The following is a 5,374-nucleotide window of genomic DNA, read 5'->3' on the forward strand; positions in this document are numbered from 1 at the left end:
GGAACTATTTTAAAAGGAAAGAAAGAACATGAAAGCTTGCTTGATGGTTATGTGTATTCCATGTCCTTTGCTTCTTTGAAAAATTGTGGCTAAATATCGGTGATCTCCTCCTGCGTTTCTATGTGTGTGCAGATAGAGAGAGAGATCTGGACACCTACAGGGAATATAACACTATCTGACCATTATCCACAATCAAAAAACGGGGTCTCTTCTTCTCTCTCTAAAATAATTTTCAAGCCTTTCTAATTGAAAATGTCAGCTTGAAAAAGTCAAGGCCTGCTGCAGCGAGTTAAGAGGCCATTTGGCATTAAGAAGACCTTAAATCAGCCCTGAGGAAATTGGCTTAATTTTCCCACTTTCTTTCAGTGTTCTTATTTTATCTCCCTCTCTCAATCTCTTTGCATGTTTGTTTCAGACCGATTCTACAGGCAGCTGCAGCAGACCTCCCTCTGAGGTTCACACTGACATGTTGGCATGGCTTGTTGAGTCTGACTTTTCATTAAAATGTGATCTGCTCCGGTCATTACGTGGTCTCCCTGTTATGTGATGACTGTCTTCAGCAATAGCTTGTTATTTATCATATTTTTGTTTTGTTTTTCATATTAGATTGAAAGAAAGAAATCATTTCACTGTTGGGGGATGTTTCTGGGTTGTCAGCAGAGACTCCTAAAGTGAGAACCTACTGGCAGATTGATAGTGTTAGTGTGCTATAAAAGGCTAAGTAATGTCTTAAAGGCTTATCAACACTACAGCAAACATCATGTTGGAAATTTATTTGAGGCTGTGGTTCTCTTTTTTAGGTTTTCAGTGACCAGTAGTCTCCTATTAGTGGAACAGGAGACATTTGATGACTCACAACACCTTATTACCTTTCCTTGTCTCCTTTCAATTTCAACAAAGCAGAAAATAAATTCTTGTCACACTTGAACCCATCTTCCACACACACGCACACACAGTGTGCAGGGGCTTTTGTCAGCCGTGAGTGCTGATCACTGATGTAGTGTGTGTGTATGTGGTGTGTCAATGCATGATTTCCAGTGTTTGCACATACACACACACACAGGAAATATATTTCAGTGAGTGCTATGAAGGTGTTTGGCCGTGAAGCACTCTGTATATCAATTAATCCACCATTGCTCGGTGCCAGTGTGTCTGTTGGTGTCTGTGACAGAGTGAGGGAGAGGGAGAGAGGGAGAGGAATACAGTGTGTGTGTGTGTGTGTGTGTGTGTGTGTGTGTGTGTGTGTGTGTGTGTGTGTGTGTGTGTGTGTGTGTGTGTGTAGCTCAAATCAAATTATTCTATGGTTTTCCTCATAGTAGGTACACAGTCCGTCAGAAGACTGCTGGTGGCTAAAGGTTTTCATTGCTGTGCAACCCCCCCTCTCTCTCTCTCTCTCTGTTTCTTTACATCTCTCTTTATTTTCTCCTGTCTGCTCCCTCTCTCTCTCATCCTTCCCTGCATCCTGCCTCACCCCACCTTTCTCTCTCCATCTCTCTCCTCCTCCTTCGTCCATCCTCCCACCCCCATCCATCTCTACCTCCGTATCCCTCTCTCTCCTCTCTATCACTCTCTCGCAGATGCCACATCACACCACATGCTCTCCTGTTCGCTCCCTTTCTTTCCCTCTCTCTCTTTCTCTCTCCCTCGTCCATCAGCTCTCTGCTCTCTCATTCGCTCAGCCGGCTCGTCACCGGCTGTCAGTTCATTTGCCGCGGCAGAGCAACAACTGGCTTCTTTCAGTGCTCGGAGCGGAGAGGGAAAGGCGAAAGCAGCAGGAGGAGTGAAAAAAGAAAAAGTGGAGGAGGACGAGCAGAAGGAGAAGAAGGGAAGAAGAGGAGGAGGAGATCTTTTGTTAAGCATTCATCCCTCCCCTCATCTCTCTCTGGCATCAGCAGCATCAGCACCACTGCCTCCTCCACCACTGCTGCTGCTCCCGCTGCTGGATCCTCCATCTCCTGCCAGGATCTGCCTCCTCTTTCTCCTCAGGGAGCTCTTCCTGGAACTGGGAGGGGGAGGGAGATCACCACCTCCCAGTTTGCCGCGGACTCTCGGCAAGGCATCAGGAGAAGGGAAGGAAGAAAGGGAGGATGGAAGGAAGGGGAGGGAATTTTAGAAGAGGTGCATAGGGAGAGCAGAGGAGAGGCAACACCCTGGGTTACAGAAGAGCAGAGCGGAGAAGAAGAAAAGAGGGTAAGAGGCCACCACAGCACACAGTGGACCTGTTGTTGCAGTTTCACCATTCATTTTTAGTTATTTTTATTTGTCCACTCTTTTTTTTTCCCCATTTTTTAAAATTTTTCTATAATTTTTTGTTCTTTTCTGAAATTCTTTCTCCGTGAACCTTGTCTTCTCTTGTGCTTGTTTATTGCCACCAGTGTGTCTCACTCATTCTTTCCTTGCCATATCCTGTCAGAGACTTGGGTCAGAAGAATGAAGAGGTGGGTGTTAGTGAGTGAAAGGAGTGTCCTGTAAGTTAACAGGAAAAGAGGGAGAGGAATTGTTATTTCTAAGTGTGAAAGAAAAATAAAAGGAATTAAAGAAAACTCCACCTGAGAGGGCAAATCGATCCCATCCCATAATCATCTTTTCCCCGACAACCTGTGGTACTTTTTTTGGTGTGTGCTGAATTTGTAAGTGGGTTTCTGTGTCTGTGTGTGTGTGTGTGTGTGTGTGAGAGCGAGACTGCATAGAAGTTTGAATGAAAGCAAAAGGAAAGAAAAGATTCCTGGTGTTTGATTTTGGCTTTAGCCACTGCTCTTAGAGTAATCTGATGAGTCTCAGGGGTGTTTCCACAGAACAATCAATGATACCAAGGCTAGCTGACCTGTGTGTGTGTGTGTGTGTGTGTGTGTGTGTTGATGAGCTCTAGCTGAAGCCCTCAGGTTCTCTTTCCTCTACAGATGGCCTGGGCTGGGCCAGCCTAGCCACGGATCTGTGTGTCTGTGTGTGTGTGTGTGTGCTTGTGTGTGTGTGTGTGTGTGTGTGTGTGTGTGTGTGTGTGTGTGCTTGTGCTTGTGTGTTTTGCTGTGGGTGGTAAATCCCACTTCTTTGCAGCTCGGGGGGTTCTTGGGCAGGTGGATGGGTGGGGGTCTTCCTGGTTTGGCTTGCATGCATGTGTGTGCTGTTGCATTTGCATTTGTATTTGTGTGTGTGTCCTGGGCCAAGTGGTCAATGTGGATGATAAGAGAGGGGGAAATAGAGAAGAAGCTAGAAAAGAAAAATGTGAGGAAAAAAAACTTGTAGATTAGCATTTGATCATCTTTTTTAATTTCTCCCAGCTTCATCTATTTGTTAAAAAAAATGTTTTTCCTTTTAACCCTCCTCTTCTCTCTTTCCTTTCTTTTTTCCTTCTCTGTCCACACCTGCTCAGGGCTGTTGATTTCATCTTTTAATTTGTCCATCTTGCTTCAGCCTCATCTGCAGAGTCAGATTTTTTCTCTCCTCCAGATGAATGAGTGTCTGTTTTCTGTATATATGTGTTGCAGATCTCCTCAGTTTTGTGTTGTTAAACTTTAAAATAATTAAAAGGCATCTTTCCCTGTCAATTTATTCGACTTTGACATAAATGCAACAAATGACAGTAATTTCGCTCAGTTTTGATGAGCGTGTGTAATCAAATTTTAATTTACACCAGTAAATCTAGGGTTGGCCCTCGGCATCGAGCAGACACACTGTCAAGCCTATTCCTTTAACCAAACCATCTGCAGAGTAATTGTAAATATTGATTAGAGACAATAAATCAATGGAATGATTTTTGATCGGCTTAGCTGGAGCATGCTCTTTGTATTCAGCTGGCTAGTTCAATTAGAATGGAATGGAATAAATTTGCTTGAACTTTTCATACATAATTCATGGCCTCGCTCCAGCATTTAAACCCACCGCTTTAATTTGAAAATAAAGAAGAGCGAAAGTCATAATAATGATTTCTAAATTAACATTTAGGAATTAATTTGAGAGGAATTTTTTACATTTGAAATTTTAAAGGAAAGGAGCGTCATGGGCTGTGACATGTCTCCATGAATTTTAACCAGACAGCAGTAATCAGCCTGAAGGGGGCAGGAGCGCAGACTGGTGTGCGGCCGCAAAAAGCAGCACTATTTTTATATAATCAAACAAATTAGTTCTCTGCATGCGCCGCAGCCTCCCTCCTGTGGTATAATCCATGTGTTGATTTCTGTCCTTGTGTTGCTGCAGGCGGGTGGTGGTGGTGGTGGTAATGGAGTGTGCAGGGCTATTGTCACACCGTGGCAGCTCCCGGCTTGACCTCCCTAACCCTGCGTCTCCCCTGTGTCCCCCCCCCCCCCCCCCCCATTTCTAATTACACCCATACAGGGCCCGGGCAGGAGCGGTGGCAGGGAACTGAATCTCACCGATGGATGACGACTTCCAGGAGACAGGGGCGGTGCTGGCAGGCCCTGGCATAGGTAAGAGGCTTGCTGTGGGGGGTTTGGGCTGCAAACCCCCTCCCCCTTCCCTTGTCACTTCCACAGTTTAGTGCACAAAACCAGGAGAGTGAATCAAGCTAACCTCAGCTTTTACAGAACTTTTTCTTTTTTTTCCCATGTCTCCACTCCCCACACGCTCCTGGCTCGGATTGAAAATACCACCATTGTCAATTTTCTCCTTCGCAGAGGAGCCATTGATGGAGCCTTGCCTCACGCTGCAGCAAGGCATCTTCAATCAATGCGACTGCCCCCCTTTCTCTATCTTTGTGTGTGTCTGTTTGCCACTGGAGGCTGAAGGGAGGCTGCTCATGGTTGCGGTGATGGCCATGGTGGTGATGTTGGTGGTGGTGATGATGATGCGATGGCAGTGGCGCTGCTCACATGGTTTCTGGCTTAGCTCCCCATGTTTCCTGAAAGACTCTCTTCGGTGACGGGTATTCTTGGGTGGATAATACGGATCACGTTGTTATTGCTTAAGAATACGCGTAGTCGAGGAGAGTCCTCTCTTCGCCCACCCCAACCCCGACACCCACCCACCCACCTCACCTCACCCCGACTACCCCCCCACCCACCAAGGGAGGACTGTCAGGTTGGATGAAGCCACACCTCCACTTTCCACCCTTCCAAAAAGAGAAACCCACCTTTCTTTGATCTGTACTGCATTACGATGTATTCTTTACCTTTCCACCTCCTGTCTGTTGAGCCACGGTTTGAGCTCGATTGTTGTCACGTCTGTCCCACCGTGCATCTGTCAGTCTGTCTCTGTCTCTATGGCGTTGGACAGCATAGTGTGTGTGTTTTTGTTGTGTGTGTGTGTGTGTGTGTTTGTGTGTGTGTGTTGGACATGTTGCTTCGACATTGTCTGGTCTCACAGAGAAAAACTGGCTCATTGTCTTGTCTGACAGCAACTTCATGTTATGTAACTCTTC

The 5,374-nt window shown here is 45.9% G+C and overlaps 1 long non-coding RNA gene across 1 annotated transcript; it reads left to right on the plus strand.

Moving 5' to 3' along the window:
* The first annotated feature begins 1,579 nt into the window (after nucleotides 1-1,579).
* LOC118098638 lies at nucleotides 1,580-4,746 on the plus strand. The gene is made up of 3 exons (XR_004694184.1): nucleotides 1,580-2,190; nucleotides 4,333-4,424; nucleotides 4,632-4,746. It is a non-coding gene; the product is annotated as an uncharacterized LOC118098638 (long non-coding RNA).
* The last annotated feature ends 628 nt before the right edge of the window (nucleotides 4,747-5,374 follow it).

This window comes from Hippoglossus stenolepis, chromosome 19 (assembly GCF_022539355.2).
Source record: "Hippoglossus stenolepis isolate QCI-W04-F060 chromosome 19, HSTE1.2, whole genome shotgun sequence".
Classification (NCBI taxonomy): domain Eukaryota; kingdom Metazoa; phylum Chordata; class Actinopteri; order Pleuronectiformes; family Pleuronectidae; genus Hippoglossus; species Hippoglossus stenolepis.